Source organism: Schistocerca cancellata, chromosome 2 (genome assembly GCF_023864275.1).
Source record: "Schistocerca cancellata isolate TAMUIC-IGC-003103 chromosome 2, iqSchCanc2.1, whole genome shotgun sequence".
Classification (NCBI taxonomy): domain Eukaryota; kingdom Metazoa; phylum Arthropoda; class Insecta; order Orthoptera; family Acrididae; genus Schistocerca; species Schistocerca cancellata.
In genome coordinates, this window is record NC_064627.1 from 257,167,853 (window position 1) to 257,184,662 (window position 16,810).

At 46.1% G+C, this 16,810-nt stretch overlaps 21 non-coding genes across 21 annotated transcripts; all 21 read left to right on the forward strand.

Annotated features, from left to right (window-relative positions):
• Positions 1 to 70: 70 nt before the first annotated feature.
• Positions 71 to 186, forward strand: Trnal-caa (transfer RNA leucine (anticodon CAA)). The gene is made up of 2 exons: positions 71 to 108; positions 141 to 186. It is a non-coding gene; the product is annotated as a tRNA-Leu (tRNA).
• A 704-nt stretch (positions 187 to 890) lies between these two features.
• Positions 891 to 1,006, forward strand: Trnal-caa (transfer RNA leucine (anticodon CAA)). The gene is made up of 2 exons: positions 891 to 928; positions 961 to 1,006. It is a non-coding gene; the product is annotated as a tRNA-Leu (tRNA).
• Positions 1,007 to 1,710: 704 nt separating this feature from the next.
• Trnal-caa (transfer RNA leucine (anticodon CAA)) lies at positions 1,711 to 1,826 on the forward strand. Its single transcript has 2 exons — positions 1,711 to 1,748; positions 1,781 to 1,826. It is a non-coding gene; the product is annotated as a tRNA-Leu (tRNA).
• A 704-nt stretch (positions 1,827 to 2,530) lies between these two features.
• Positions 2,531 to 2,646, forward strand: Trnal-caa (transfer RNA leucine (anticodon CAA)). The gene is made up of 2 exons: positions 2,531 to 2,568; positions 2,601 to 2,646. It is a non-coding gene; the product is annotated as a tRNA-Leu (tRNA).
• Positions 2,647 to 3,350: 704 nt separating this feature from the next.
• Positions 3,351 to 3,466, forward strand: Trnal-caa (transfer RNA leucine (anticodon CAA)). The gene is made up of 2 exons: positions 3,351 to 3,388; positions 3,421 to 3,466. It is a non-coding gene; the product is annotated as a tRNA-Leu (tRNA).
• Positions 3,467 to 4,170: 704 nt separating this feature from the next.
• Trnal-caa (transfer RNA leucine (anticodon CAA)) lies at positions 4,171 to 4,286 on the forward strand. Its single transcript has 2 exons — positions 4,171 to 4,208; positions 4,241 to 4,286. It is a non-coding gene; the product is annotated as a tRNA-Leu (tRNA).
• Positions 4,287 to 4,990: 704 nt separating this feature from the next.
• On the forward strand, positions 4,991 to 5,106 carry Trnal-caa (transfer RNA leucine (anticodon CAA)). The gene is made up of 2 exons: positions 4,991 to 5,028; positions 5,061 to 5,106. It is a non-coding gene; the product is annotated as a tRNA-Leu (tRNA).
• A 704-nt stretch (positions 5,107 to 5,810) lies between these two features.
• Trnal-caa (transfer RNA leucine (anticodon CAA)) lies at positions 5,811 to 5,926 on the forward strand. The gene is made up of 2 exons: positions 5,811 to 5,848; positions 5,881 to 5,926. It is a non-coding gene; the product is annotated as a tRNA-Leu (tRNA).
• A 704-nt stretch (positions 5,927 to 6,630) lies between these two features.
• On the forward strand, positions 6,631 to 6,746 carry Trnal-caa (transfer RNA leucine (anticodon CAA)). The gene is made up of 2 exons: positions 6,631 to 6,668; positions 6,701 to 6,746. It is a non-coding gene; the product is annotated as a tRNA-Leu (tRNA).
• A 704-nt stretch (positions 6,747 to 7,450) lies between these two features.
• On the forward strand, positions 7,451 to 7,566 carry Trnal-caa (transfer RNA leucine (anticodon CAA)). Its single transcript has 2 exons — positions 7,451 to 7,488; positions 7,521 to 7,566. It is a non-coding gene; the product is annotated as a tRNA-Leu (tRNA).
• A 704-nt stretch (positions 7,567 to 8,270) lies between these two features.
• Trnal-caa (transfer RNA leucine (anticodon CAA)) lies at positions 8,271 to 8,386 on the forward strand. The gene is made up of 2 exons: positions 8,271 to 8,308; positions 8,341 to 8,386. It is a non-coding gene; the product is annotated as a tRNA-Leu (tRNA).
• Positions 8,387 to 9,090: 704 nt separating this feature from the next.
• Positions 9,091 to 9,206, forward strand: Trnal-caa (transfer RNA leucine (anticodon CAA)). Its single transcript has 2 exons — positions 9,091 to 9,128; positions 9,161 to 9,206. It is a non-coding gene; the product is annotated as a tRNA-Leu (tRNA).
• A 704-nt stretch (positions 9,207 to 9,910) lies between these two features.
• Positions 9,911 to 10,026, forward strand: Trnal-caa (transfer RNA leucine (anticodon CAA)). The gene is made up of 2 exons: positions 9,911 to 9,948; positions 9,981 to 10,026. It is a non-coding gene; the product is annotated as a tRNA-Leu (tRNA).
• A 704-nt stretch (positions 10,027 to 10,730) lies between these two features.
• Positions 10,731 to 10,846, forward strand: Trnal-caa (transfer RNA leucine (anticodon CAA)). Its single transcript has 2 exons — positions 10,731 to 10,768; positions 10,801 to 10,846. It is a non-coding gene; the product is annotated as a tRNA-Leu (tRNA).
• A 704-nt stretch (positions 10,847 to 11,550) lies between these two features.
• Trnal-caa (transfer RNA leucine (anticodon CAA)) lies at positions 11,551 to 11,666 on the forward strand. Its single transcript has 2 exons — positions 11,551 to 11,588; positions 11,621 to 11,666. It is a non-coding gene; the product is annotated as a tRNA-Leu (tRNA).
• Positions 11,667 to 12,370: 704 nt separating this feature from the next.
• Trnal-caa (transfer RNA leucine (anticodon CAA)) lies at positions 12,371 to 12,486 on the forward strand. The gene is made up of 2 exons: positions 12,371 to 12,408; positions 12,441 to 12,486. It is a non-coding gene; the product is annotated as a tRNA-Leu (tRNA).
• A 704-nt stretch (positions 12,487 to 13,190) lies between these two features.
• Trnal-caa (transfer RNA leucine (anticodon CAA)) lies at positions 13,191 to 13,306 on the forward strand. The gene is made up of 2 exons: positions 13,191 to 13,228; positions 13,261 to 13,306. It is a non-coding gene; the product is annotated as a tRNA-Leu (tRNA).
• A 704-nt stretch (positions 13,307 to 14,010) lies between these two features.
• On the forward strand, positions 14,011 to 14,126 carry Trnal-caa (transfer RNA leucine (anticodon CAA)). Its single transcript has 2 exons — positions 14,011 to 14,048; positions 14,081 to 14,126. It is a non-coding gene; the product is annotated as a tRNA-Leu (tRNA).
• A 704-nt stretch (positions 14,127 to 14,830) lies between these two features.
• Positions 14,831 to 14,946, forward strand: Trnal-caa (transfer RNA leucine (anticodon CAA)). Its single transcript has 2 exons — positions 14,831 to 14,868; positions 14,901 to 14,946. It is a non-coding gene; the product is annotated as a tRNA-Leu (tRNA).
• A 704-nt stretch (positions 14,947 to 15,650) lies between these two features.
• On the forward strand, positions 15,651 to 15,766 carry Trnal-caa (transfer RNA leucine (anticodon CAA)). Its single transcript has 2 exons — positions 15,651 to 15,688; positions 15,721 to 15,766. It is a non-coding gene; the product is annotated as a tRNA-Leu (tRNA).
• Positions 15,767 to 16,470: 704 nt separating this feature from the next.
• Trnal-caa (transfer RNA leucine (anticodon CAA)) lies at positions 16,471 to 16,586 on the forward strand. Its single transcript has 2 exons — positions 16,471 to 16,508; positions 16,541 to 16,586. It is a non-coding gene; the product is annotated as a tRNA-Leu (tRNA).
• Positions 16,587 to 16,810: the final 224 nt, after the last annotated feature.

The window sequence follows — 16,810 nt, forward strand, 5'->3', positions numbered from 1 at the left end:
CAACGTGGATGCGACAACTACATCAACTGTAAGTCCTCTAATAGAACAAACGAGGAGCATCAAATCAAGTGTCAGGATGGCCGAGCGGTCTAAGGCGCCAGACTCAAGGAAAAACCTTGGCTGCAGTAGCAGCTAGAGCCTTCTGGTCCTCGAGTGAGGGCGTGGGTTCGAATCCCACTCCTGACACAGATTTTGTCGCTTCTCTAGAGCACCCTGCGTAGCATTGAGATCCTTTGTAAAGTGCAACAGCACGATACTGGCCGTGTTCTCCTAAGTGAAATCAAAAATTTGCATCAAACACAAGCGCACCTACGGCACCAAACTGTTTCTTCGGTAGTGTGAGCTACAAACAGAGAGTGTTGGTTGTAAATACGACGTTCCCCTCGTGAGGTTACTTCCGCGCCAAAGAGCCGCAAACACGTCAAAAGGGACACTTGTGGTATGGAAACGACTCTTATCTGGAGATGCAGAGTGCTAACGACAGTGTGAGGAAACAGTGCAGGCTGACCAGTACATCATCTGTACAATAACAGTCGCTGATGAAATACACAGAACTCGAAATAAATTCATATACTCAAAATATTACTGTATGGAGATTACAACGTGACCAAAACTTGAAATATTACTCGACAGATAGACCTCCGCATTCTGTCTAATCTCTGACGTCTTTAACAGACGACTTAGTTTCGAACAAAAGGTATTGATTGCTGTGATTATACGGATTTGAGAAACTCTTTTGGTGGTACATTCTGCGCTATATTTGTGCGGCTGCGCCTGGCGCACGTCTAACGGGTGCAGAAATCATGCCTGCGTACTGTGGCAACGTGGATGCGACAACTACATCAACTGTAAGTCCTCTAATAGAACAAACGAGGAGCATCAAATCAAGTGTCAGGATGGCCGAGCGGTCTAAGGCGCCAGACTCAAGGAAAAACCTTGGCTGCAGTAGCAGCTAGAGCCTTCTGGTCCTCGAGTGAGGGCGTGGGTTCGAATCCCACTCCTGACACAGATTTTGTCGCTTCTCTAGAGCACCCTGCGTAGCATTGAGATCCTTTGTAAAGTGCAACAGCACGATACTGGCCGTGTTCTCCTAAGTGAAATCAAAAATTTGCATCAAACACAAGCGCACCTACGGCACCAAACTGTTTCTTCGGTAGTGTGAGCTACAAACAGAGAGTGTTGGTTGTAAATACGACGTTCCCCTCGTGAGGTTACTTCCGCGCCAAAGAGCCGCAAACACGTCAAAAGGGACACTTGTGGTATGGAAACGACTCTTATCTGGAGATGCAGAGTGCTAACGACAGTGTGAGGAAACAGTGCAGGCTGACCAGTACATCATCTGTACAATAACAGTCGCTGATGAAATACACAGAACTCGAAATAAATTCATATACTCAAAATATTACTGTATGGAGATTACAACGTGACCAAAACTTGAAATATTACTCGACAGATAGACCTCCGCATTCTGTCTAATCTCTGACGTCTTTAACAGACGACTTAGTTTCGAACAAAAGGTATTGATTGCTGTGATTATACGGATTTGAGAAACTCTTTTGGTGGTACATTCTGCGCTATATTTGTGCGGCTGCGCCTGGCGCACGTCTAACGGGTGCAGAAATCATGCCTGCGTACTGTGGCAACGTGGATGCGACAACTACATCAACTGTAAGTCCTCTAATAGAACAAACGAGGAGCATCAAATCAAGTGTCAGGATGGCCGAGCGGTCTAAGGCGCCAGACTCAAGGAAAAACCTTGGCTGCAGTAGCAGCTAGAGCCTTCTGGTCCTCGAATGAGGGCGTGGGTTCGAATCCCACTCCTGACACAGATTTTGTCGCTTCTCTAGAGCACCCTGCGTAGCATTGAGATCCTTTGTAAAGTGCAACAGCACGATACTGGCCGTGTTCTCCTAAGTGAAATCAAAAATTTGCATCAAACACAAGCGCACCTACGGCACCAAACTGTTTCTTCGGTAGTGTGAGCTACAAACAGAGAGTGTTGGTTGTAAATACGACGTTCCCCTCGTGAGGTTACTTCCGCGCCAAAGAGCCGCAAACACATCAAAAGGGACACTTGTGGTATGGAAACGACTCTTATCTGGAGATGCAGAGTGCTAACGACAGTGTGAGGAAACAGTGCAGGCTGACCAGTACATCATCTGTACAATAACAGTCGCTGATGAAATACACAGAACTCGAAATAAATTCATATACTCAAAATATTACTGTATGGAGATTACAACGTGACCAAAACTTGAAATATTACTCGACAGATAGACCTCCGCATTCTGTCTAATCTCTGACGTCTTTAACAGACGACTTAGTTTCGAACAAAAGGTATTGATTGCTGTGATTATACGGATTTGAGAAACTCTTTTGGTGGTACATTCTGCGCTATATTTGTGCGGCTGCGCCTGGCGCACGTCTAACGGGTGCAGAAATCATGCCTGCGTACTGTGGCAACGTGGATGCGACAACTACATCAACTGTAAGTCCTCTAATAGAACAAACGAGGAGCATCAAATCAAGTGTCAGGATGGCCGAGCGGTCTAAGGCGCCAGACTCAAGGAAAAACCTTGGCTGCAGTAGCAGCTAGAGCCTTCTGGTCCTCGAGTGAGGGCGTGGGTTCGAATCCCACTCCTGACACAGATTTTGTCGCTTCTCTAGAGCACCCTGCGTAGCATTGAGATCCTTTGTAAAGTGCAACAGCACGATACTGGCCGTGTTCTCCTAAGTGAAATCAAAAATTTGCATCAAACACAAGCGCACCTACGGCACCAAACTGTTTCTTCGGTAGTGTGAGCTACAAACAGAGAGTGTTGGTTGTAAATACGACGTTCCCCTCGTGAGGTTACTTCCGCGCCAAAGAGCCGCAAACACGTCAAAAGGGACACTTGTGGTATGGAAACGACTCTTATCTGGAGATGCAGAGTGCTAACGACAGTGTGAGGAAACAGTGCAGGCTGACCAGTACATCATCTGTACAATAACAGTCGCTGATGAAATACACAGAACTCGAAATAAATTCATATACTCAAAATATTACTGTATGGAGATTACAACGTGACCAAAACTTGAAATATTACTCGACAGATAGACCTCCGCATTCTGTCTAATCTCTGACGTCTTTAACAGACGACTTAGTTTCGAACAAAAGGTATTGATTGCTGTGATTATACGGATTTGAGAAACTCTTTTGGTGGTACATTCTGCGCTATATTTGTGCGGCTGCGCCTGGCGCACGTCTAACGGGTGCAGAAATCATGCCTGCGTACTGTGGCAACGTGGATGCGACAACTACATCAACTGTAAGTCCTCTAATAGAACAAACGAGGAGCATCAAATCAAGTGTCAGGATGGCCGAGCGGTCTAAGGCGCCAGACTCAAGGAAAAACCTTGGCTGCAGTAGCAGCTAGAGCCTTCTGGTCCTCGAATGAGGGCGTGGGTTCGAATCCCACTCCTGACACAGATTTTGTCGCTTCTCTAGAGCACCCTGCGTAGCATTGAGATCCTTTGTAAAGTGCAACAGCACGATACTGGCCGTGTTCTCCTAAGTGAAATCAAAAATTTGCATCAAACACAAGCGCACCTACGGCACCAAACTGTTTCTTCGGTAGTGTGAGCTACAAACAGAGAGTGTTGGTTGTAAATACGACGTTCCCCTCGTGAGGTTACTTCCGCGCCAAAGAGCCGCAAACACGTCAAAAGGGACACTTGTGGTATGGAAACGACTCTTATCTGGAGATGCAGAGTGCTAACGACAGTGTGAGGAAACAGTGCAGGCTGACCAGTACATCATCTGTACAATAACAGTCGCTGATGAAATACACAGAACTCGAAATAAATTCATATACTCAAAATATTACTGTATGGAGATTACAACGTGACCAAAACTTGAAATATTACTCGACAGATAGACCTCCGCATTCTGTCTAATCTCTGACGTCTTTAACAGACGACTTAGTTTCGAACAAAAGGTATTGATTGCTGTGATTATACGGATTTGAGAAACTCTTTTGGTGGTACATTCTGCGCTATATTTGTGCGGCTGCGCCTGGCGCACGTCTAACGGGTGCAGAAATCATGCCTGCGTACTGTGGCAACGTGGATGCGACAACTACATCAACTGTAAGTCCTCTAATAGAACAAACGAGGAGCATCAAATCAAGTGTCAGGATGGCCGAGCGGTCTAAGGCGCCAGACTCAAGGAAAAACCTTGGCTGCAGTAGCAGCTAGAGCCTTCTGGTCCTTGAGTGAGGGCGTGGGTTCGAATCCCACTCCTGACACAGATTTTGTCGCTTCTCTAGAGCACCCTGCGTAGCATTGAGATCCTTTGTAAAGTGCAACAGCACGATACTGGCCGTGTTCTCCTAAGTGAAATCAAAAATTTGCATCAAACACAAGCGCACCTACGGCACCAAACTGTTTCTTCGGTAGTGTGAGCTACAAACAGAGAGTGTTGGTTGTAAATACGACGTTCCCCTCGTGAGGTTACTTCCGCGCCAAAGAGCCGCAAACACGTCAAAAGGGACACTTGTGGTATGGAAACGACTCTTATCTGGAGATGCAGAGTGCTAACGACAGTGTGAGGAAACAGTGCAGGCTGACCAGTACATCATCTGTACAATAACAGTCGCTGATGAAATACACAGAACTCGAAATAAATTCATATACTCAAAATATTACTGTATGGAGATTACAACGTGACCAAAACTTGAAATATTACTCGACAGATAGACCTCCGCATTCTGTCTAATCTCTGACGTCTTTAACAGACGACTTAGTTTCGAACAAAAGGTATTGATTGCTGTGATTATACGGATTTGAGAAACTCTTTTGGTGGTACATTCTGCGCTATATTTGTGCGGCTGCGCCTGGCGCACGTCTAACGGGTGCAGAAATCATGCCTGCGTACTGTGGCAACGTGGATGCGACAACTACATCAACTGTAAGTCCTCTAATAGAACAAACGAGGAGCATCAAATCAAGTGTCAGGATGGCCGAGCGGTCTAAGGCGCCAGACTCAAGGAAAAACCTTGGCTGCAGTAGCAGCTAGAGCCTTCTGGTCCTCGAGTGAGGGCGTGGGTTCGAATCCCACTCCTGACACAGATTTTGTCGCTTCTCTAGAGCACCCTGCGTAGCATTGAGATCCTTTGTAAAGTGCAACAGCACGATACTGGCCGTGTTCTCCTAAGTGAAATCAAAAATTTGCATCAAACACAAGCGCACCTACGGCACCAAACTGTTTCTTCGGTAGTGTGAGCTACAAACAGAGAGTGTTGGTTGTAAATACGACGTTCCCCTCGTGAGGTTACTTCCGCGCCAAAGAGCCGCAAACACGTCAAAAGGGACACTTGTGGTATGGAAACGACTCTTATCTGGAGATGCAGAGTGCTAACGACAGTGTGAGGAAACAGTGCAGGCTGACCAGTACATCATCTGTACAATAACAGTCGCTGATGAAATACACAGAACTCGAAATAAATTCATATACTCAAAATATTACTGTATGGAGATTACAACGTGACCAAAACTTGAAATATTACTCGACAGATAGACCTCCGCATTCTGTCTAATCTCTGACGTCTTTAACAGACGACTTAGTTTCGAACAAAAGGTATTGATTGCTGTGATTATACGGATTTGAGAAACTCTTTTGGTGGTACATTCTGCGCTATATTTGTGCGGCTGCGCCTGGCGCACGTCTAACGGGTGCAGAAATCATGCCTGCGTACTGTGGCAACGTGGATGCGACAACTACATCAACTGTAAGTCCTCTAATAGAACAAACGAGGAGCATCAAATCAAGTGTCAGGATGGCCGAGCGGTCTAAGGCGCCAGACTCAAGGAAAAACCTTGGCTGCAGTAGCAGCTAGAGCCTTCTGGTCCTCGAATGAGGGCGTGGGTTCGAATCCCACTCCTGACACAGATTTTGTCGCTTCTCTAGAGCACCCTGCGTAGCATTGAGATCCTTTGTAAAGTGCAACAGCACGATACTGGCCGTGTTCTCCTAAGTGAAATCAAAAATTTGCATCAAACACAAGCGCACCTACGGCACCAAACTGTTTCTTCGGTAGTGTGAGCTACAAACAGAGAGTGTTGGTTGTAAATACGACGTTCCCCTCGTGAGGTTACTTCCGCGCCAAAGAGCCGCAAACACGTCAAAAGGGACACTTGTGGTATGGAAACGACTCTTATCTGGAGATGCAGAGTGCTAACGACAGTGTGAGGAAACAGTGCAGGCTGACCAGTACATCATCTGTACAATAACAGTCGCTGATGAAATACACAGAACTCGAAATAAATTCATATACTCAAAATATTACTGTATGGAGATTACAACGTGACCAAAACTTGAAATATTACTCGACAGATAGACCTCCGCATTCTGTCTAATCTCTGACGTCTTTAACAGACGACTTAGTTTCGAACAAAAGGTATTGATTGCTGTGATTATACGGATTTGAGAAACTCTTTTGGTGGTACATTCTGCGCTATATTTGTGCGGCTGCGCCTGGCGCACGTCTAACGGGTGCAGAAATCATGCCTGCGTACTGTGGCAACGTGGATGCGACAACTACATCAACTGTAAGTCCTCTAATAGAACAAACGAGGAGCATCAAATCAAGTGTCAGGATGGCCGAGCGGTCTAAGGCGCCAGACTCAAGGAAAAACCTTGGCTGCAGTAGCAGCTAGAGCCTTCTGGTCCTCGAGTGAGGGCGTGGGTTCGAATCCCACTCCTGACACAGATTTTGTCGCTTCTCTAGAGCACCCTGCGTAGCATTGAGATCCTTTGTAAAGTGCAACAGCACGATACTGGCCGTGTTCTCCTAAGTGAAATCAAAAATTTGCATCAAACACAAGCGCACCTACGGCACCAAACTGTTTCTTCGGTAGTGTGAGCTACAAACAGAGAGTGTTGGTTGTAAATACGACGTTCCCCTCGTGAGGTTACTTCCGCGCCAAAGAGCCGCAAACACGTCAAAAGGGACACTTGTGGTATGGAAACGACTCTTATCTGGAGATGCAGAGTGCTAACGACAGTGTGAGGAAACAGTGCAGGCTGACCAGTACATCATCTGTACAATAACAGTCGCTGATGAAATACACAGAACTCGAAATAAATTCATATACTCAAAATATTACTGTATGGAGATTACAACGTGACCAAAACTTGAAATATTACTCGACAGATAGACCTCCGCATTCTGTCTAATCTCTGACGTCTTTAACAGACGACTTAGTTTCGAACAAAAGGTATTGATTGCTGTGATTATACGGATTTGAGAAACTCTTTTGGTGGTACATTCTGCGCTATATTTGTGCGGCTGCGCCTGGCGCACGTCTAACGGGTGCAGAAATCATGCCTGCGTACTGTGGCAACGTGGATGCGACAACTACATCAACTGTAAGTCCTCTAATAGAACAAACGAGGAGCATCAAATCAAGTGTCAGGATGGCCGAGCGGTCTAAGGCGCCAGACTCAAGGAAAAACCTTGGCTGCAGTAGCAGCTAGAGCCTTCTGGTCCTCGAATGAGGGCGTGGGTTCGAATCCCACTCCTGACACAGATTTTGTCGCTTCTCTAGAGCACCCTGCGTAGCATTGAGATCCTTTGTAAAGTGCAACAGCACGATACTGGCCGTGTTCTCCTAAGTGAAATCAAAAATTTGCATCAAACACAAGCGCACCTACGGCACCAAACTGTTTCTTCGGTAGTGTGAGCTACAAACAGAGAGTGTTGGTTGTAAATACGACGTTCCCCTCGTGAGGTTACTTCCGCGCCAAAGAGCCGCAAACACGTCAAAAGGGACACTTGTGGTATGGAAACGACTCTTATCTGGAGATGCAGAGTGCTAACGACAGTGTGAGGAAACAGTGCAGGCTGACCAGTACATCATCTGTACAATAACAGTCGCTGATGAAATACACAGAACTCGAAATAAATTCATATACTCAAAATATTACTGTATGGAGATTACAACGTGACCAAAACTTGAAATATTACTCGACAGATAGACCTCCGCATTCTGTCTAATCTCTGACGTCTTTAACAGACGACTTAGTTTCGAACAAAAGGTATTGATTGCTGTGATTATACGGATTTGAGAAACTCTTTTGGTGGTACATTCTGCGCTATATTTGTGCGGCTGCGCCTGGCGCACGTCTAACGGGTGCAGAAATCATGCCTGCGTACTGTGGCAACGTGGATGCGACAACTACATCAACTGTAAGTCCTCTAATAGAACAAACGAGGAGCATCAAATCAAGTGTCAGGATGGCCGAGCGGTCTAAGGCGCCAGACTCAAGGAAAAACCTTGGCTGCAGTAGCAGCTAGAGCCTTCTGGTCCTCGAGTGAGGGCGTGGGTTCGAATCCCACTCCTGACACAGATTTTGTCGCTTCTCTAGAGCACCCTGCGTAGCATTGAGATCCTTTGTAAAGTGCAACAGCACGATACTGGCCGTGTTCTCCTAAGTGAAATCAAAAATTTGCATCAAACACAAGCGCACCTACGGCACCAAACTGTTTCTTCGGTAGTGTGAGCTACAAACAGAGAGTGTTGGTTGTAAATACGACGTTCCCCTCGTGAGGTTACTTCCGCGCCAAAGAGCCGCAAACACGTCAAAAGGGACACTTGTGGTATGGAAACGACTCTTATCTGGAGATGCAGAGTGCTAACGACAGTGTGAGGAAACAGTGCAGGCTGACCAGTACATCATCTGTACAATAACAGTCGCTGATGAAATACACAGAACTCGAAATAAATTCATATACTCAAAATATTACTGTATGGAGATTACAACGTGACCAAAACTTGAAATATTACTCGACAGATAGACCTCCGCATTCTGTCTAATCTCTGACGTCTTTAACAGACGACTTAGTTTCGAACAAAAGGTATTGATTGCTGTGATTATACGGATTTGAGAAACTCTTTTGGTGGTACATTCTGCGCTATATTTGTGCGGCTGCGCCTGGCGCACGTCTAACGGGTGCAGAAATCATGCCTGCGTACTGTGGCAACGTGGATGCGACAACTACATCAACTGTAAGTCCTCTAATAGAACAAACGAGGAGCATCAAATCAAGTGTCAGGATGGCCGAGCGGTCTAAGGCGCCAGACTCAAGGAAAAACCTTGGCTGCAGTAGCAGCTAGAGCCTTCTGGTCCTCGAATGAGGGCGTGGGTTCGAATCCCACTCCTGACACAGATTTTGTCGCTTCTCTAGAGCACCCTGCGTAGCATTGAGATCCTTTGTAAAGTGCAACAGCACGATACTGGCCGTGTTCTCCTAAGTGAAATCAAAAATTTGCATCAAACACAAGCGCACCTACGGCACCAAACTGTTTCTTCGGTAGTGTGAGCTACAAACAGAGAGTGTTGGTTGTAAATACGACGTTCCCCTCGTGAGGTTACTTCCGCGCCAAAGAGCCGCAAACACGTCAAAAGGGACACTTGTGGTATGGAAACGACTCTTATCTGGAGATGCAGAGTGCTAACGACAGTGTGAGGAAACAGTGCAGGCTGACCAGTACATCATCTGTACAATAACAGTCGCTGATGAAATACACAGAACTCGAAATAAATTCATATACTCAAAATATTACTGTATGGAGATTACAACGTGACCAAAACTTGAAATATTACTCGACAGATAGACCTCCGCATTCTGTCTAATCTCTGACGTCTTTAACAGACGACTTAGTTTCGAACAAAAGGTATTGATTGCTGTGATTATACGGATTTGAGAAACTCTTTTGGTGGTACATTCTGCGCTATATTTGTGCGGCTGCGCCTGGCGCACGTCTAACGGGTGCAGAAATCATGCCTGCGTACTGTGGCAACGTGGATGCGACAACTACATCAACTGTAAGTCCTCTAATAGAACAAACGAGGAGCATCAAATCAAGTGTCAGGATGGCCGAGCGGTCTAAGGCGCCAGACTCAAGGAAAAACCTTGGCTGCAGTAGCAGCTAGAGCCTTCTGGTCCTCGAGTGAGGGCGTGGGTTCGAATCCCACTCCTGACACAGATTTTGTCGCTTCTCTAGAGCACCCTGCGTAGCATTGAGATCCTTTGTAAAGTGCAACAGCACGATACTGGCCGTGTTCTCCTAAGTGAAATCAAAAATTTGCATCAAACACAAGCGCACCTACGGCACCAAACTGTTTCTTCGGTAGTGTGAGCTACAAACAGAGAGTGTTGGTTGTAAATACGACGTTCCCCTCGTGAGGTTACTTCCGCGCCAAAGAGCCGCAAACACGTCAAAAGGGACACTTGTGGTATGGAAACGACTCTTATCTGGAGATGCAGAGTGCTAACGACAGTGTGAGGAAACAGTGCAGGCTGACCAGTACATCATCTGTACAATAACAGTCGCTGATGAAATACACAGAACTCGAAATAAATTCATATACTCAAAATATTACTGTATGGAGATTACAACGTGACCAAAACTTGAAATATTACTCGACAGATAGACCTCCGCATTCTGTCTAATCTCTGACGTCTTTAACAGACGACTTAGTTTCGAACAAAAGGTATTGATTGCTGTGATTATACGGATTTGAGAAACTCTTTTGGTGGTACATTCTGCGCTATATTTGTGCGGCTGCGCCTGGCGCACGTCTAACGGGTGCAGAAATCATGCCTGCGTACTGTGGCAACGTGGATGCGACAACTACATCAACTGTAAGTCCTCTAATAGAACAAACGAGGAGCATCAAATCAAGTGTCAGGATGGCCGAGCGGTCTAAGGCGCCAGACTCAAGGAAAAACCTTGGCTGCAGTAGCAGCTAGAGCCTTCTGGTCCTCGAATGAGGGCGTGGGTTCGAATCCCACTCCTGACACAGATTTTGTCGCTTCTCTAGAGCACCCTGCGTAGCATTGAGATCCTTTGTAAAGTGCAACAGCACGATACTGGCCGTGTTCTCCTAAGTGAAATCAAAAATTTGCATCAAACACAAGCGCACCTACGGCACCAAACTGTTTCTTCGGTAGTGTGAGCTACAAACAGAGAGTGTTGGTTGTAAATACGACGTTCCCCTCGTGAGGTTACTTCCGCGCCAAAGAGCCGCAAACACGTCAAAAGGGACACTTGTGGTATGGAAACGACTCTTATCTGGAGATGCAGAGTGCTAACGACAGTGTGAGGAAACAGTGCAGGCTGACCAGTACATCATCTGTACAATAACAGTCGCTGATGAAATACACAGAACTCGAAATAAATTCATATACTCAAAATATTACTGTATGGAGATTACAACGTGACCAAAACTTGAAATATTACTCGACAGATAGACCTCCGCATTCTGTCTAATCTCTGACGTCTTTAACAGACGACTTAGTTTCGAACAAAAGGTATTGATTGCTGTGATTATACGGATTTGAGAAACTCTTTTGGTGGTACATTCTGCGCTATATTTGTGCGGCTGCGCCTGGCGCACGTCTAACGGGTGCAGAAATCATGCCTGCGTACTGTGGCAACGTGGATGCGACAACTACATCAACTGTAAGTCCTCTAATAGAACAAACGAGGAGCATCAAATCAAGTGTCAGGATGGCCGAGCGGTCTAAGGCGCCAGACTCAAGGAAAAACCTTGGCTGCAGTAGCAGCTAGAGCCTTCTGGTCCTCGAGTGAGGGCGTGGGTTCGAATCCCACTCCTGACACAGATTTTGTCGCTTCTCTAGAGCACCCTGCGTAGCATTGAGATCCTTTGTAAAGTGCAACAGCACGATACTGGCCGTGTTCTCCTAAGTGAAATCAAAAATTTGCATCAAACACAAGCGCACCTACGGCACCAAACTGTTTCTTCGGTAGTGTGAGCTACAAACAGAGAGTGTTGGTTGTAAATACGACGTTCCCCTCGTGAGGTTACTTCCGCGCCAAAGAGCCGCAAACACGTCAAAAGGGACACTTGTGGTATGGAAACGACTCTTATCTGGAGATGCAGAGTGCTAACGACAGTGTGAGGAAACAGTGCAGGCTGACCAGTACATCATCTGTACAATAACAGTCGCTGATGAAATACACAGAACTCGAAATAAATTCATATACTCAAAATATTACTGTATGGAGATTACAACGTGACCAAAACTTGAAATATTACTCGACAGATAGACCTCCGCATTCTGTCTAATCTCTGACGTCTTTAACAGACGACTTAGTTTCGAACAAAAGGTATTGATTGCTGTGATTATACGGATTTGAGAAACTCTTTTGGTGGTACATTCTGCGCTATATTTGTGCGGCTGCGCCTGGCGCACGTCTAACGGGTGCAGAAATCATGCCTGCGTACTGTGGCAACGTGGATGCGACAACTACATCAACTGTAAGTCCTCTAATAGAACAAACGAGGAGCATCAAATCAAGTGTCAGGATGGCCGAGCGGTCTAAGGCGCCAGACTCAAGGAAAAACCTTGGCTGCAGTAGCAGCTAGAGCCTTCTGGTCCTCGAATGAGGGCGTGGGTTCGAATCCCACTCCTGACACAGATTTTGTCGCTTCTCTAGAGCACCCTGCGTAGCATTGAGATCCTTTGTAAAGTGCAACAGCACGATACTGGCCGTGTTCTCCTAAGTGAAATCAAAAATTTGCATCAAACACAAGCGCACCTACGGCACCAAACTGTTTCTTCGGTAGTGTGAGCTACAAACAGAGAGTGTTGGTTGTAAATACGACGTTCCCCTCGTGAGGTTACTTCCGCGCCAAAGAGCCGCAAACACGTCAAAAGGGACACTTGTGGTATGGAAACGACTCTTATCTGGAGATGCAGAGTGCTAACGACAGTGTGAGGAAACAGTGCAGGCTGACCAGTACATCATCTGTACAATAACAGTCGCTGATGAAATACACAGAACTCGAAATAAATTCATATACTCAAAATATTACTGTATGGAGATTACAACGTGACCAAAACTTGAAATATTACTCGACAGATAGACCTCCGCATTCTGTCTAATCTCTGACGTCTTTAACAGACGACTTAGTTTCGAACAAAAGGTATTGATTGCTGTGATTATACGGATTTGAGAAACTCTTTTGGTGGTACATTCTGCGCTATATTTGTGCGGCTGCGCCTGGCGCACGTCTAACGGGTGCAGAAATCATGCCTGCGTACTGTGGCAACGTGGATGCGACAACTACATCAACTGTAAGTCCTCTAATAGAACAAACGAGGAGCATCAAATCAAGTGTCAGGATGGCCGAGCGGTCTAAGGCGCCAGACTCAAGGAAAAACCTTGGCTGCAGTAGCAGCTAGAGCCTTCTGGTCCTCGAGTGAGGGCGTGGGTTCGAATCCCACTCCTGACACAGATTTTGTCGCTTCTCTAGAGCACCCTGCGTAGCATTGAGATCCTTTGTAAAGTGCAACAGCACGATACTGGCCGTGTTCTCCTAAGTGAAATCAAAAATTTGCATCAAACACAAGCGCACCTACGGCACCAAACTGTTTCTTCGGTAGTGTGAGCTACAAACAGAGAGTGTTGGTTGTAAATACGACGTTCCCCTCGTGAGGTTACTTCCGCGCCAAAGAGCCGCAAACACGTCAAAAGGGACACTTGTGGTATGGAAACGACTCTTATCTGGAGATGCAGAGTGCTAACGACAGTGTGAGGAAACAGTGCAGGCTGACCAGTACATCATCTGTACAATAACAGTCGCTGATGAAATACACAGAACTCGAAATAAATTCATATACTCAAAATATTACTGTATGGAGATTACAACGTGACCAAAACTTGAAATATTACTCGACAGATAGACCTCCGCATTCTGTCTAATCTCTGACGTCTTTAACAGACGACTTAGTTTCGAACAAAAGGTATTGATTGCTGTGATTATACGGATTTGAGAAACTCTTTTGGTGGTACATTCTGCGCTATATTTGTGCGGCTGCGCCTGGCGCACGTCTAACGGGTGCAGAAATCATGCCTGCGTACTGTGGCAACGTGGATGCGACAACTACATCAACTGTAAGTCCTCTAATAGAACAAACGAGGAGCATCAAATCAAGTGTGAGGATGGCCGAGCGGTCTAAGGCGCCAGACTCAAGGAAAAACCTTGGCTGCAGTAGCAGCTAGAGCCTTCTGGTCCTCGAATGAGGGCGTGGGTTCGAATCCCACTCCTGACACAGATTTTGTCGCTTCTCTAGAGCACCCTGCGTAGCATTGAGATCCTTTGTAAAGTGCAACAGCACGATACTGGCCGTGTTCTCCTAAGTGAAATCAAAAATTTGCATCAAACACAAGCGCACCTACGGCACCAAACTGTTTCTTCGGTAGTGTGAGCTACAAACAGAGAGTGTTGGTTGTAAATACGACGTTCCCCTCGTGAGGTTACTTCCGCGCCAAAGAGCCGCAAACACGTCAAAAGGGACACTTGTGGTATGGAAACGACTCTTATCTGGAGATGCAGAGTGCTAACGACAGTGTGAGGAAACAGTGCAGGCTGACCAGTACATCATCTGTACAATAACAGTCGCTGATGAAATACACAGAACTCGAAATAAATTCATATACTCAAAATATTACTGTATGGAGATTACAACGTGACCAAAACTTGAAATATTACTCGACAGATAGACCTCCGCATTCTGTCTAATCTCTGACGTCTTTAACAGACGACTTAGTTTCGAACAAAAGGTATTGATTGCTGTGATTATACGGATTTGAGAAACTCTTTTGGTGGTACATTCTGCGCTATATTTGTGCGGCTGCGCCTGGCGCACGTCTAACGGGTGCAGAAATCATGCCTGCGTACTGTGGCAACGTGGATGCGACAACTACATCAACTGTAAGTCCTCTAATAGAACAAACGAGGAGCATCAAATCAAGTGTCAGGATGGCCGAGCGGTCTAAGGCGCCAGACTCAAGGAAAAACCTTGGCTGCAGTAGCAGCTAGAGCCTTCTGGTCCTCGAGTGAGGGCGTGGGTTCGAATCCCACTCCTGACACAGATTTTGTCGCTTCTCTAGAGCACCCTGCGTAGCATTGAGATCCTTTGTAAAGTGCAACAGCACGATACTGGCCGTGTTCTCCTAAGTGAAATCAAAAATTTGCATCAAACACAAGCGCACCTACGGCACCAAACTGTTTCTTCGGTAGTGTGAGCTACAAACAGAGAGTGTTGGTTGTAAATACGACGTTCCCCTCGTGAGGTTACTTCCGCGCCAAAGAGCCGCAAACACGTCAAAAGGGACACTTGTGGTATGGAAACGACTCTTATCTGGAGATGCAGAGTGCTAACGACAGTGTGAGGAAACAGTGCAGGCTGACCAGTACATCATCTGTACAATAACAGTCGCTGATGAAATACACAGAACTCGAAATAAATTCATATACTCAAAATATTACTGTATGGAGATTACAACGTGACCAAAACTTGAAATATTACTCGACAGATAGACCTCCGCATTCTGTCTAATCTCTGACGTCTTTAACAGACGACTTAGTTTCGAACAAAAGGTATTGATTGCTGTGATTATACGGATTTGAGAAACTCTTTTGGTGGTACATTCTGCGCTATATTTGTGCGGCTGCGCCTGGCGCACGTCTAACGGGTGCAGAAATCATGCCTGCGTACTGTGGCAACGTGGATGCGACAACTACATCAACTGTAAGTCCTCTAATAGAACAAACGAGGAGCATCAAATCAAGTGTCAGGATGGCCGAGCGGTCTAAGGCGCCAGACTCAAGGAAAAACCTTGGCTGCAGTAGCAGCTAGAGCCTTCTGGTCCTCGAGTGAGGGCGTGGGTTCGAATCCCACTCCTGACACAGATTTTGTCGCTTCTCTAGAGCACCCTGCGTAGCATTGAGATCCTTTGTAAAGTGCAACAGCACGATACTGGCCGTGTTCTCCTAAGTGAAATCAAAAATTTGCATCAAACACAAGCGCACCTACGGCACCAAACTGTTTCTTCGGTAGTGTGAGCTACAAACAGAGAGTGTTGGTTGTAAATACGACGTTCCCCTCGTGAGGTTACTTCCGCGCCAAAGAGCCGCAAACACGTCAAAAGGGACACTTGTGGTATGGAAACGACTCTTATCTGGAGATGCAGAGTGCTAACGACAGTGTGAGGAAACAGTGCAGGCTGACCAGTACATCATCTGTACAATAACAGTCGCTGATGAAATACACAGAACTCGAAATAAATTCATATACTCAAAATATTACTGTATGGAGATTACAACGTGACCAAAACTTGAAATATTACTCGACAGATAGACCTCCGCATTCTGTCTAATCTCTGACGTCTTTAACAGACGACTTAGTTTCGAACAAAAGGTATTGATTGCTGTGATTATACGGATTTGAGAAACTCTTTTGGTGGTACATTCTGCGCTATATTTGTGCGGCTGCGCCTGGCGCACGTCTAACGGGTGCAGAAATCATGCCTGCGTACTGTGGCAACGTGGATGCGACAACTACATCAACTGTAAGTCCTCTAATAGAACAAACGAGGAGCATCAAATCAAGTGTCAGGATGGCCGAGCGGTCTAAGGCGCCAGACTCAAGGAAAAACCTTGGCTGCAGTAGCAGCTAGAGCCTTCTGGTCCTCGAGTGAGGGCGTGGGTTCGAATCCCACTCCTGACACAGATTTTGTCGCTTCTCTAGAGCACCCTGCGTAGCATTGAGATCCTTTGTAAAGTGCAGCAGCACGATACTGGCCGTGTTCTCCTAAGTGAAATCAAAAATTTGCATCAAACACAAGCGCACCTACGGCACCAAACTGTTTCTTCGGTAGTGTGAGCTACAAACAGAGAGTGTTGGTTGTAAATACGACGTTCCCCTCGTGAGGTTACTTCCGCGCCAAAGAG